The sequence below is a fragment of the Primulina tabacum genome, chromosome 10, assembly GCF_025594145.1.
Source record: "Primulina tabacum isolate GXHZ01 chromosome 10, ASM2559414v2, whole genome shotgun sequence".
Taxonomy (NCBI): Eukaryota; Viridiplantae; Streptophyta; class Magnoliopsida; order Lamiales; family Gesneriaceae; genus Primulina; species Primulina tabacum.
The window spans coordinates 9,040,507-9,056,498 of NC_134559.1; the positions used below are offsets into that span (position 1 = coordinate 9,040,507).

Consider the following 15,992-nt stretch of genomic DNA (forward strand, 5'->3'; position numbering starts at 1 on the left):
TTGTGTACAAACATGTCATACGAATATAATAACAATATATAACTAATTAACTATGTAAACACGGAAAATGCATGAATCCAACAGAATATTCAGTAATAAGAATGATAACAAGGTGTCAACCTGCTCGAATGGAATACAAATATTCTTACGAAAATATTAAAGAAATATATACATAAAAAAAGAGACATCGACTGATGAGTGGTAAGAAAAAAGAGAAAACGATCGGATTGAAAAATTGAGGGTTAATGATACTAAGTTCCTAAATCTTAATAGGTACATTATACATAAAAAGTCATATACTTACCAATAATATGACTCATTATACATAAAAACATTATATTTAACAATAATATGGCCAGTTCGGTTTTTCGGTTTTTTGGGGATTAAAATCGAAAACCGAACCGAAAAACCGAACTTCATAAATTTTAAAACCATAACCGACCGAAAAACCGATAAAACCGAACCATTTAAACCGAATTATTCGGTTCGGTCGGTTTTTTCGGTTTTTCGGGTTTTATGCCCACCCCTAATTATCGTAAATACATTGCTCACTTATGTTTGCAACATACTGTGAATTCACAAAAACTCCTGTAAGACGGTCTCACAGGTCAATTTTGTGAAACGGATATTCTATATGGGTAGTCCACGAAAAATTATTATTTTTTATGTCAAATATATTAATTTTTATAGTAAATATGAACATTATTGATATGTCTCACGAATAAAGATCCGTGAGACCGTCTTATGAAAGACCTACTCCTGTAAATTTTATATGCTCTCCTACTAGTGTTTATGTATAATCATAAACTATCTCAATTTTAAGCATCGTGCTCTTTCGTTACACGACGTTTGTTGTTTGAACTCCTAGAAAAATACCATTTGAAAAAAAAACAAGAAAATAGAGACGAAAAGTATAATTATTCCCGTAAAATAATCATTTAATTTTTTGGTATGGACGATTATGTATAATTGGACCAAGCGAATACAGAATTCATAAGTTGACCATCTTTTTGGCATATCGTTAAAGATGAGTGATTAAAATAGTTTTAGCCAACAAACAGTGACCAACCTGATGATCATCCCTTCATATTCGAATCAATAGAAATCAAACTTTTTACATTAATATTAAGTAAAAATTGTGTGCAGGTTATGAAATTTAAGGAAAAGAATTAAGAAATTTAATTAAAACAGTTTATAAATAAATGGGAAATAATTTATTTTCGTGTCAAATCAAAGACCAAAATGGAATATTGGCCATCCTAAAGAATTGGATCATTCAACCTAAATAAGATTATAGTTGTTATGAAAAACTTTGTAATTAAGTATTTAGTTTTTAAATTTCACAAGGTAAAGAATTTGATTGGATGATTAAAAAAATATTTGATCTTGTGGATATAGAAATTTAGTTAGGCTAGAAAAAACTTGTGTCTATTTACTATTGAGTTTATCGTTCAGTGTACATAGTCAATCCATTTTTTAACTGTTCTAATATGTAAGTTTGGTATCTTTTCGCACACATCTTTGTTAGCTGATTGACATCGATACTCGAGAATACATAGTTCAGTTGCTAAGGCAGTGACCAATGCATGCTAAACTCAAAACAGATCAATTTTTAACAAGAAACATTGCAAAAAACCATATGAGATCTGGCATGGCAAGCAACCTTGGTATCCTACTTCAAAATTTTTTGTCGCAAATATTTTATCCACAACAATGGTGAAAATCATCTGACTGCATTTGATGCTAAGTTACATGATAGTATATTTCTCAATTATTTTTCAGTTAGAAAAGCATATCGAGTATTTAACAAAAGAACTCTAAATGTTGAAAAATCTGTGCATATTGTATTTGATGAAACAATATCGACTGATCAACCTATTGATCTAGCTAGAACTGAACAATCGATTTGAAAAAATCAGTCTGAAGGATGAAATTAAAGTGAAGATGAAGTTCATATCAACTAAAGAAAGTTTATGTCCTATCCTTCCTCTCTACACTGAGGGGCCGTCAAACGTCTGTTGCGCTACCTTAATGGTATGCGTTCCTATGGTATTTTTCTCTGACAACATCACTTCCCTTCCATACATGCCTACTGTGATTCGGATTGGGCTGGTGATGCCGATGATCACACTTCAAATGGTGCATACACTGTGACAACATTGGTGCTACTTATTTATGTGCAAATCATGTGTTCTATTCTCGCATGAAACACATTGCTCTAGATTATCATTTTGTTTGTGAGTTGGTTCAGAGTAAGGTTGTTTATCTGATATCTCGTCCTCTGACTAGCTGGCTGATGCTTTGACAAAGCCCCTCCCTAGCTTGCGTCTTCCTCTATTATATATTCCAAGATTGGTATATCTACGAGCTCACCATCTTGAGGGGGCCTATTGGAATATATCTTCTATCTTATATTGTGCATTATCTTTTGTAATTTTATATATTATGTTTCCTTTATCTCGTGTAATTCGTTATAGGCATAGTTTGGTGCATGGGATAAGGGAGGGATTGATAAATAATCCTCCTTATCCCATGTTTGGTACCTTTTTAAAAAGCTCATGATAAATAATTTTTTAGAAGGATAAAATGTCTCTTCTATTAGGTGTGATAATTTTAATTTAATGATAAAATACATATAAATGACTTAATTGCCCTCAATTTATAAATGATTTTTTATAAATTTATGCTAGTAGGTAGAAATTAAAATCAAATAAATATTTTTATATATTATATAATATGATAATTATATAAATGAATTCGAGATAATTATATAAATAATTTTTATAAATCTCAATAAAATTATTAGTATCACTCGATTAACCTTAAAAATTGATATTTGACTTGACTCACAAAATCAATGGCTCAATTATCATATTATATAATATATAAAATTAGGTAAAAATAAATAAATCATGCAAGCATTATCGACGCATGAACAGATAAAAAATATGAACTCAAGCAACAACTTTGAAATTATAAAATTTATTATGATTAAGTTAATTTTGTCATTACAATCTAATATATAAATTTAATCGCTCTTATTAAAATTATACCAAACATTAAATATAATATCCTACATCTTATTTATCCTTAACTTATCCTTATATTATTTATCACCTATTTATCCTATCATGTGTACCAAACTATGCCATATATGTCTTAGGTTTATATCTTGTATATATATAAACATGTCTTTTATTCATTCTTTGATATATATGAAATTTATATTATCTCATTAGTTTCTACACTATTTACAACATAATAAAAAATTTGTATTCAAATCTGGTAAAGGGAGTAAAACTGAATCAATCACGAATGAGTCATCCAAAGACCGAATTTTTCATTAATTTGAAAATTTTCAAACACGTAATCCATAGAATACACAACAGTACAAACGTTACAATATTTTATCCTTATTTTAAGGTAAGTGATTAAATTTTTTTAGTTGTTATTATTATAAGTACCAAAATTTTTATTATGTTTTTCTTATTGTAGGATTGCATTGGGGCTATTGATGACACTCATATTCCAGCAACAGTGTTTGGGCATGATATTAACAGTTATTGTAATCGTCATAGGACAATTTCTCAAAGTGTTTTAGCAGCTTGTAACTTTGATTTACAATTTATTTATGTGTTCAGTGGGTGCCCATGATTCAAACATATTGACAGATGTTTTAGCAAGAAATAACGGGCTTAAAGTGCTACAAGGTATGTTTTTTGTTTTATATGCTACTTATCTAAAAATGTTGTAATTTCCAAGATCATATGTGTTATCCATTGGTTAATTGATTCTACAAATATGATTCGATAAGTAAATTTTTTTAGTGGATTGTGGATATGCAAATCGACATCAATTCTTGGCTCTTTTTAGAGGTGTTCGTTATCATCTCCAAGAATTCACTGGCCAAGGTAGTCATCCTGGAGATGTAAAAGAATTGTTCAATCTTCGTCATGCCTTTTCGAGGAACGTCATTGAGAGGATATTTGGTATATTTAAATCGCGGTTCAAAATATTCAAAACAGCTATTCCATTTCCATATACAATGCAGACGGAGCTTCTATTGGCTTGTGCCGGATGCACAATTTTCTTCGGAAGGAATGTCGATCTGATGAATTTCTAGTTGAACCAGATAATGAAGTTCCACAACCTTCATCAGAACAAGTTTTTGATCAAATATTTGACACTCAAGAACAACGACGAGCATATGCAAATTGCCTGGCCTTGTGTGATTTTTCCATCAAAAGGATACTTTCAAATACAAATTTGTATGCATCTGTCTTGTTCTATTGATTGTTCACGTTTACTCAAAAGTTTTAAAAAACAAGAGTCCTATATAGGATTTTTTTTATTAAATATATTATTTAACCCCAAATGGGAAAATATATACATTTGGTTCGGCGGTTGAGTCTCTCAATAATTTTGACTAAACTCAGTTCGATTCTCATGCCCTGCATTTCTATTAAAATGTCCAGCAATAGGAGGGTGTGCAATCTCTCTATTCGGTTATTGACCGAACCAAAAAGTTACATAATCGATTTTATTTTCGAATAACTGAACCTACCGAAATATTCATAGAAATCGAATTAATCATATCAGTTATTTCGGTTATCGAGCGAAATAATCGATATTTTTATAAAAATACGAATTTCTACAAAAAAGAAAAAAGAAAACAATGCAGAGCTCATAAATAACAAAAAAACATTGAACAAAATATATCAATAACAAATAAAATATTAAGATAAAACCTAAGTTTTGCTATCTTTGAAAAAAGAAATTACGACATCCAAGTAAAATAAATTAAAAGTTTATAGCAATAAAAGAAAATCTAAATAATTGGGCCCCGCCTTTTGTTATGGATTGGACAGAAGATCAGTATGTAATATTGATATATCCTAAATTTTACATAATTATTCTTCGGATAAATCCTTGACTCTGGATCCTTATTTTCAGAATCATCAACAGATGTTATATCTTAAATTAATATTATTCAAGATTAATGTTGATATATGTTAGATTTTAAAGAATATTCTTTGAAATATTAAAAGATCTGATATCTGAAATCTCATATCACAAATTTTGTTAGGTTAATAAAATAAATTCAACTTGTATTACTTCAAAAGAATCAATATAAAACTAAAAGTCGGTCGGTTTTTTCCCTATTTTCCCCTTCATATTCAAAGTCTCAGTTTAATTAAAGAATGTTGTTATGGCAAAAACGCAAGAGTTCATGAAAATATGGGTAATGGCAACCTCCATAAGCTGCAAAACATCAACATAAGTAATGATAATAATACTGAAAAAATGGAGAAAGAAATGAAAGTTTGTTTACATGGATCTTGTGTAACTATAACACCGAGTCCTCTCAAACAATGGCCGTCCCGACGGCGATATACAAGATTGAGAACGAATGATGCATGGTTACGCAGTGTGTTGGGATAATAGCACTGGGAAAATGAAACAATCGGGGAACAACTTACAAGAACTCCACATACGATATCTAGAAATGATTGCAAATAATAGTCCTGGGCAGTGGAGGCCGCCACACACCATGTCTTTGGCTGAAAATAAAAATTTATATTATATTAATTATTAGGATTATCAATAATTTAAACAGTATATAGCAAAAAAATAAAATAAAATAGAACTGATGTTTAAAAAACGACAGAAAATCATTTATTGAACTGATATATTAATTTTTAGGATTATCATTAATTGAAACGATGTTAGAACTCCCCATACGATTTTTTTAAGTTTCTAATTCTTTAACTCTTCTGTGCAATTTCACGACGATATATCATTAATTGAACCGGTATATATATAGGAAGAAAGAAATAAAATCGCAAAATGATGCAAAAATCACGGGGTAAGATCATATATTCTATAAATTTTAATGAAATAAATCTTTATCAAACAATAGCAACTTACTGGTCCTTGAGCATTACATTTCCATGTAGCGACTGCAAAAAAGAATGAAACAATTAGAAGCAATGAGATTTTTTTCTTTGCCATTGTTCTTCCAGATATGCTTAAATTGTGTAAAGGTATTGCAAGTTTTTTGGCTTTAAATATATGGGAAATTAATGGAATAAATCTTTGTTAGGAAAATATAATCCCGATGATAATTATATATATTTTCTTTTTTTTTTTTTACCTAAAATCGAATGGGATTACAGAATCTCAAGGTCAAAGATTTGTCAATGAAGAGAAATATAATTTCTTAATTTAAATGATTTCTCTAATAATATATTTTCCTTGTTGATTTGATTTTGTATATAATATTTAATAAGATTTTGCGTTTCTAGATAATGATAGGATTATGCAAATATTATCATAATATGATATCAATGTTTAAAAGGAGTTTGTTTCTAATTAAACTCTTACTTTTCTTGTGGAATAGGTTTCCTTGTGGAGATAAACTCTAGGAGAGAGAGAGTCTATAAATAAGAGAAACAAGGACATTGTTGCTGCTGCTACACGATCGATCATTCACGCACATGTGCACGTTGTGTTTTTCAGAGAAAAACAATTCACAAAGACGTTGTTTTGAAGAGTGCAGATACCGCGTGTTGCCTTGAATGTTGGAAACATCTACAGACAACATCCGTGACGAAGTTGGCTGAAGATCGTTTTTGTTGTTCCAGTTTTGGCATCACGTTTTTGTTGCTTTCTTGAATAAGTTTTAGTCTGGTTATTCGATTTTAGAAAGCATTTATTTTCTCAACGTGTTGAGAAAATTGATTTGAGTAATAATCACTATTGGTATTGTTTTCGTGTAAACTCGTTGGTTTTTATAGTGATTATTTTTGCCCTGAGACACTGTACAAGTATTTATACTTATGCAAATTTAATCTTGCCCATCGTATTAATTTAAAGTCAATTTGTTTACAAACTTTAATATTTCGCTGTATGTTGTCTTAAATGTTGTAACATTTAGCACAACAATTAATTCTGATAAAATACAAATTTGCAATCTTACACTGCTACTGTAAATACTTGTGCAAATTAAATCTTGTCCATCGTATTTATTTAAAGTCAATTTGTGTTACAAAATTTAATATTCCACTGCATGTTGTCTTAAATGTTGTAACATTTAGCACAACACTTAATTATGATAAAACACAAATTTGCAATCTTATACTGCTACTGTTATATTCACTCACATCTGTCAAGCAATATTCCTTACCAGTGGTATCAGAGCCTACTCTTGATATACTAAGTGTTGATTCTGGTTTTTATTTTGTTTGACAAAAATATTTAAATGGACACATCAATTGCAAACGCAGCACTTCGACCACCAGTCCTGGATGGAACCAACTACACTCTATGGAATGTCAAAATCAGATATTACATAAAATCCATAGATGAACGGGCATGACAACATGTTATCAATGGGTGGACTTCACCGATGATGATAGATCAAGATGGTGATAGCTTGCCAAAACCGGAAACTGATTGGACTGCCGATGAAGTGCATAATTCGAATTACAACTCAAAGGCCCTAAATGCAATATTCACTTCAGTCGATATGAACATGTTTAGTTTGATCACAAAATGTATTTCTGTTAAGAATGCATGAGATACTCTCCAAAGACATTGTGAAGGTTCTGAGAGCGTGCGACGAACTAGATTGAGGATGCTTACTTCCAAATTCGAGATTATGAGGATGAAATAATCTGATAATATACTGGATTATGATCGTTGCCTACGGGAAATTGCTAATGAGACGTTCAGCCTTGGAGACCCCATCTCCAATGAACGATTAGTTAGCATGGTTCTCCATTCTTTGCCCGAGAGATTCAATGTAAAAATTTGTGCAATAGATGAGGCTAAGGACACGTCTCAGATGGCTTTGAAAGATCTTATCAGTTCACTTCGCACCTTCGAAATGAACATGGACATGCAGAAGAATGATAAGGGGAAGACAATTGTATTCCAAGTCTCGAATGACTCTTATAATGATCTTCTCCAAATATCCCAAGAGGTTAATGAATCAGATCTTTGTGAGGATTCCATCGCCTATATCACAAAGAAATTTGGGGATTATTTGAAGAGAATCAGAGATAAGAAGAAGGCTGGACAACCATGGAAAATATAGTCAGCATACGAAGAGCACTAATATTATCATTTAAAAAATTGAATAAATGCAGAATATCAAAATCATGTCTTTAATATGCAAGACAAAACATGAAACATAAATTAAATAAATTGAAATACTAAATGAAAAACATTAACTTGGCGACATTTAATTGAATACACATTGTTTGTCATAAAATGTTTTGTTATTATTTAGAGGAAAAAAAATAAAGTTTTATTATAAGGACACATACTTATATTTTATTTTAATATATGTATACACATACACATTAAAATAACAAAATATTAATTATACTAACTAATTTAATTCAATTACCGAATGTAGGGTAAAACATTATTTTTAATTCACAGTTTTAGATATATAAAATATTCTTTTCCAATTTTCAAAATAATCTAACATTTGTTATCATTCAAAGTTTTCTTGTTATATTTAGACAAAAACACAATTGAAATTTTTATTAAGACTCCTAGGTAAAAACACAAATAAATGGGGAAAATGGGGAAATATATATTATTAAAGATTTCTTAAGGTAAAAATACAATTGAAATTTTTATTCATACTTTTATATAATATATATATATATATATAATTAGCAAAATTTATCTGAACTAGGAGATTTACTTGATAATTGTTGTAAGAATTTACTTTATCATTGCTAAAAAAAATTTATATGACCCAGACCTGACCCGCCTTTACTTTATCATTACTTTATCAAAAGATGAAGGAGAAGAAGAAGCAAAATTTTGAACTTCAATTCTCATGTAAGTGATATTTTTATATTTGTTGCTGTTACTATATGTAATACTTCCTTTTGTAAATCGTTGGGTGATTAGCAAAGAAAATGTTGTTGTGAAAAACTTTGTAATTAATGATTTAGTTTTTAAATTTCACAAGGTAATTAAGAATTTGATTGGATTACTAAAAAAATCTTTGATCTTTAAATAAGTTGTGGATATAGAAATTTATTTAGACTAGAAAAAAAAAATTTTAGAAAATGGCACACGACAACTGTGTAAGGTTGGTCTCACCATTTTATATATTCATTAGACATATCAATTTAATTCATTTTTATAATGAAAATAATATTTTGACATAAAATAAATATTTTTCATGGATCAGATCTAGTTGAATATTCGTCTTACAAAATTAACAGATTAGATTATCTCATATTCTTATATGAAATTTTATTATTGTGAATAAACTCTTTCCGATCTACGTGGAATCTGAAACTTTTGTCACCATTCGAAGTTATTTTTGATTATATATTGATTTAAAAAAAATTATTTCTAGGTGATTTTCACTATATGCTTATTGTTTTTACAATACTGAAATAAAATGTTAAATTTTGGATCAATTAAGATTTTGGTGTTAAGACAAATCTGAAGGCAAAACTGAATTATTCTAAAATGAATCAACAAACTGAACTGAAATAACCAAGTCTTCAAGCTAAATTGAATTAATTAGACTAGACTAAGTCAAGACTAAACTGACGCAAACAGAAATTCATCAAGTTTACCTAAGGGTGGGTACGGTACGGTATACCGTACCGAACTACGGTACCGTATACCGTACCGAAAATATCGGTATGTAATTTTTCCATACCGATACCGGAAATTCGGTATACCGCACATTCGGTATACCGAATTTCGGTATGAAAAAAGTTCATACCGGTACCGTACCGACACCGAAAATTTTGTCGGTATACCGAACTTAAATTAAAAAAAAATAATAATAAAAAATTATTTTCGGTATTTCGGTACCGATACCGATATCGAAAATTTCGGTACGGTATGATACCGTAACCGTACCGAAATTTTCGGTATCCCGATTTTTTCGGTAAGTTCGGTATTTTTTCGGTACGGTATTTCGGTATTTTTTTTCCACCCCTAAGTTTACCAAGTCTATCAGTCGAGAAAATTAATGTACATTCTTAATGACATCAGTTTACGTCTAGAAACGTTAAACTGATTATTGGATAAGTTTTTTCATACAAAACTGACTGCATCAAGTGTACGATTGCCAGAGAATGTTGACATCTGACAAAAGAAAAGCCAACCGACACTTTTTTTAGAATGGATTTTTAAAGCATCTGTAGGTGGCTTTTTAAGTCCGACATCAAATCCCAGGGCTCAACCCTGGACTAAACTTGAAACCTTTGGATTTAGAGTCTATAAATAGAGAAGGAGTTTAGTTTAGTAAAGTTATACGACCTCTACATAGATTCAAGCATTAAAGTATTTGAGCTAAACTCAAGCATTCGAGTACGCTTTGAAAAGAATTGTACCTGATCATTAAAAATATTTAAGTGCTACGATATTTCAGTGTTATAATTTATTATATTTGACAGCAATTTGTATACTGTTATTCATTCAGTTGAGGTGCAATAGGAGTTTCAGTTTTGGCAGTGTTTAAGTCAAAATTGAATAGGATTTTTGCAAATTGCTTGTAAGAATCAAATTCTTCTAGTGTTTGTCTTCTCAAAAGGAAGAAAGAGTGACGTAGAAGCTTGAGTTCTCCGAACATCCAGAAACAAACTTGTGTTTATTTATCATTGAGTTTACATGGTCAATCTATATATTTTTTAAATTGTTCTAATATGTAAGTTTGGTATCTTTTCACACACATATTTGTTAGCTTGCTGACATCGATACTCAAGAATACATTATACAGTTGCTAACCCGACTGAATTAAAGTCAAACTAAATGAATTTGTTTCAAGTGTACATTCAACCCCCCTTCTGAATACTCAACCGATCATATCAAGTGATATCAAAGCAAAGCTTATTCACGACTCTGAACACTTCTTTTCAAATGGTTTCACTCAGCAAAATGTCGATGTTATCCAAAGAAGGTTTTATTGACTGGAAGATAAAAATACATGCTCATTTAGCTGCTCGAGATGATGATATGTAGTTCTTTATCACAGATTAATAACCAATGAAGATATTTAAAGCCTAATACAACAATAGTCATCACTGAAGGTGCTCCTTAAATGTTATAAAAATCAAGGAGTGAATGGAAGAATGATGACAAGAAAAAATCCAATCTTGATAATGTGACTAAGTACATTCTGCACAAAACTCTTGACAAAAACACACTCAGCAAAATCAAAATGTATAAGTCATCCAAATAAATTTGGGAAAAATTGATTCAGTTGTGTGAAAGTAATTAACAGAGCAAAGAAAACAAACTCTACGTGGTCATACAGAAATTTGACAACATCAAGATGAAACTTGAAGAATCAATGTCTGTTTTTGATGAGAGAGTAAGGGGAATAGTGATTGAATTCAGTGCACTTGGGATAGTGTACAACAACCTAGAAGTAATCTTGAATGTGATTAGAGGACTCCCTAAAGAATTAGATTTCAAGACTATATCAATGCATGAATCCAAATATTTGAATGGAATGGAACTTCATGACTTGTTTGCGAACTAATCCAGTCTGGACCCAAGTAGGAAAGAGGAACAAAAGTTATTTTTAAATTAATAATTGCAAGTCGCTTGAAATGAACTAATAAAAAACTCAGTTTGGTACTTGGGAAGTGGATGTTCAAGGCACATGAATGGAGAAGCCTAACTGATATCCCAAATGATCCAATGTTCTCGACCCAAGATCACATTTGAAGATGCTACACAAGATAAACCGTGGGTAAGGAGTAAGCTTATCTATGGTAACTTTATCATTGAAGATATACTATTTATTGAAATCTAAAATATAATTTGAGTAGCATAAGTCAATTGTATGATCATGGCTATTCACTTGAGTTTAGTAACCATATCTGTACTGTCAAAGATACTTCCAGATGCATTATAATGACTGGTGACATGTGTGGCAACACATACAAAGTCAGTTGGACTAATCAACCGAGTGAACCAGTGTGCTTTATTGCTTCAAATTTACCAAAGAACTGGTTGAGACACAAGAGATTAAATCATTTAAATTTCAAAGTCATTGTCAATATGAGCAAGCATGACTTGGTCACTGCTTTGCCCAAAATTGAATTTTCCAAAGACTAAGTTTGTTCAGCTTGTCAGTTTGAGAAGCAAGTTATGTCATCTTTTAAGAATAAATAGTGTAACTCATCAACTCAGCTGCACATGAACTTTTTTAGTCCTATCTCAGTCATGAGCTTAAGGGGAATGAAACATACTCTAGTTATTGTTGATCATTTTTCAAAGTTTAATTGGATAAATTTTTTAAAATCTAAAGATTAAACTGCTGCCCAACTGATTAAGATTTTCAAAAGACTTTTAAATAAAAAATCAATAAGAGATTGATTCAACCAAAATTTGTACACTTTTTAGAAAATTATGGAATCGGGCATGAGCTCTCAGCAACTAGAACATCTCAGCAAAATGGAGTTGATGAGAGAAGAAATAAGACCCTTAAAGAGACTGCTAAAACAATGCTTGCTGAATCTTGAATTTATCAGAGATTTTGGGCTGAGTCAGTGAACAATGCATGTTATACTCAAAACAGATCAATTTTTAACAAGAATCATGGCAAGAGATCATATGAGATCTGGCATGGACAAGCAACCTTTGGTATCCTACTTCAAAATTTATTGTAACAAATATTTTATCAACAACAATGGTAAAAATCATCTCACTGTATTTGATGCTAAGTTAGATGATAGTATATTTTTTAGATATTTTTCAGTTAGCAAAGCGTATCGAGTATTTAACAAAAGAACTCTAAATGTTGAAGAATATGTGCATATTGTGTTTGATGTAACAATATCGATTGATCAATCTATTGATCTAGCTGGAACTGAACAATCGATTTGAAGAAATCAGTCTAGAGGATGAAAGTGAAGATGAAGTTCATATCAACAAAAGAAATTAGTCAATATTATACCGATATATGATCAAAGATTTATCGATATTTCTGAATAATATTGATAAAAAATTCAAAATCTAAGAGTTGGTATTTTTAAAGAATATTAATGTAAGATATGTATTAGTTAATATTTAATTAAAAATATTGATGTAAACATTTTCCAATATTAATCCTGAATATTATTGATATAAGATTGGATAATATTCTTGAATAATATTAATTTGAGGTCAATCAAGACCATATAATTTTGTTTTTTCGTGCATATACATATTTTATCTACTCAAATTTCTTGTCAGTTTTTTTTTAAAAATACGATTTTATATCCCCATGGATTATATTATTGACAAAGTATTGTCATGCTTAGCCATCACATGACTATGGTGTAAATCTTCTCTTTTGGGCAAAAATAGTACTAGTAATTTTTATCGTGCTATACATTATGCACTAAAATTTCAAGCATGACCTCTGAAGATTTATTTTTGACTCTTGTGATTTACCCGTCGCAACACTCATTAAACTGAGACTTTGAATATGAAAGAAAAAAGGGAAAATAAATATTTTAGTCAGAATTCCCAATGATCGGTTAACGATATCCTACAGTAGGGGTCTTGCCTTCACTAAATCAAGTGGTAATCATTTGTCTAAATATGTGAGGTTCGTGATTGACCTCATATAATTACTTTTTTTTTTATGGAATTGTGGTCATTAAATTTATCGTGAGGGTAATGCCGTCAGGTTAAGTTGAACCCATAGTTAATAGACAGGCCCATAGAAGCTGGTTGGACTGGACTACCCATAGTTAATAGACAGGCCCATAGAAGGGGGTAGCTACGTGCTATAAATGGAGTGTCACAGTTACTTTTAGCTGCTCCTGCCCAACAGTGACTGCTCAAATTAATTAAAGGAAACCAAATCAATCTAAATCTCGCATAATCGACTTTAGACCTTTGGGTTGCAAACGCATTTTATTTAAGAAAATTTTATAATTTGACATAATTATATTCAGCTATGTATGCTAGATTACTAATACGAGGTAACGGAGAATTAACGACCGTTATTGATGCTTATGAAAGATGGTATGAATCATCATATGATCAAGAGTCGGTACAATAATGGAATTCCAAGTGCTTGTGTATAATTGGGATTGCACAATGTTTGTTGTTCAAATTATTTTTATCTTTTAGATTTTTCACCGAGGAAATGTGGTGTAATTAACCCGGAACACATGTATACTCACAGTTTTTTTACATGAGAGATAACATATTATTGTATGTTACACTTGGAATATTTCTCTTCATATGATAATTCTCGAATATTAGTTCTTGTATTATCAATATATATATATATATATATATATATATATATATATATCAAATTCCATAAAACTATGAAAAATGATTTCTGAAGCACTACCTACACTTTCTGTATCAACCGAGTATTAAGCTAAAAACATTTTTTTAAGATAGCAAATATCCGATTCAATCTGTATCCACCCAATAACGACAAATATGGGTTTTGTAGTTGAGACCCAAGAAACTTGCAAATAAAAAATAACACAATATAACTCCAATCAATACAAAACATGATATAACCAAACTTAAAAGATACACACTTTAAGATATTACAATCACCAAAACTTAAACAAGACCATCTTTAAAGAACTATGGTCTCTCATCCTCAAATCTTGACAATCAAAGCAGACGAACACATAACATAGCCTGCCAATAGTAAACGGATTGTCAATCTTTCTTTCTATTTTTGTTCACAAGTCATAGCACTTCAAATATTAAAATAATACACAAAAAAAACCTTCACACTTTGGAGGAATATTCAAGCTTGGTGTACAATCTTCCAATCATAATAAAAATACATGACAAAATATATCATTGATCATTCTCATTAACGTAATTCATTAATGAATTATCCACCGGTGTTGTTGAGGAAGACGAGTCCAACCTAAGTTTTGCTATCTCTGAAAAAGAAATTATGACATACAAGTTAAATAAATTAGAAGCTTATAGCAATAAAGAAAATCTAACTATAACATTTTTATAAGAAAACTTGCGATCTTCTAGGTCTTCCATATCCTCCAAAGTCTCTTCAACGTTGATTGGAATTGGGCATGAACGAAGCCCAATCTTGTGTGCAAATAAGACTTTCCACTATCTTAGGAGTCAATGAACTCCAAAAGCAATCAAGTACTCAACCATCTGTACTAATATCAAATTCTGTTGTTGATACTTAAATAGCCAACACATCGTGAGCAACTTCATAAAGTATGGGAAATCTATGACAATTTTGTCATAATTGTCCAATTCTAAAATATTACCATCACCAAAACTCTGTGCCTTTTGTTTTTTGTACTTCACAAAAATTGATTATCTTTTTAAATCCGTTTGACTTGCACTATTTTGTTCAGCGTCTATTACTTGTTGAACAGATAACACTTTTGATTTGCAACATTGAGGCTCCATCTTCTCTTTGTAATTTTTATAGAAAGAAAGCAAAGTTTCTTTTACTGCCTTTCCTATTCTTACACCCATTTAATCTCAATTTCTATCAACATTAATTCAAAAAAATCAAATTTGTGTATTGGATCTAGCACCACTGCAACATAGAGCAAATTATGCATTTTCTCGGGATCTCCCCAGTACTTGTCAAATTTTCTTGCCACTCCTTCGATATTGTGTGAATGAAACTAATCTCATGTGCAAAAGTATTGGATGTGACATACAATGAACCTGAAACTTTCAATGCAATAAAACAGCAAAAGTCCTAACATTTCCCAATCGGCAATAGTCGGCCTCCCATCGAAAGTTCTCATTTCTTTATTAGGTTTATCATTTGCATCGAATACCACTTCTCCATCATCATTCACAACACCAACCCATTTTGTGAGTTGAAGATCCAATTTAAAACATAGATCTTGTTCATCAAATCTTTTGAAAGCCCTTTCAAATTGATAATCTTTTTTCGTAAAGTCCAATATTAACAATAAAGTGAGCTGTCAGACACATATAATTGATATTTTGAATCGATGTCCATGTATCTGTGG

At 30.6% G+C, this 15,992-nt stretch overlaps 1 long non-coding RNA gene across 1 annotated transcript; it reads right to left on the bottom strand.

The window, feature by feature from the left end:
• Positions 1-5,237: 5,237 nt before the first annotated feature.
• Positions 5,238-6,061, bottom strand: LOC142505327 (uncharacterized). Its single transcript, XR_012804406.1, has 3 exons — positions 5,929-6,061; positions 5,333-5,561; positions 5,238-5,262 (listed from the first exon to the last, which is right to left on the bottom strand). It is a non-coding gene; the product is annotated as an uncharacterized LOC142505327 (long non-coding RNA).
• Positions 6,062-15,992: the final 9,931 nt, after the last annotated feature.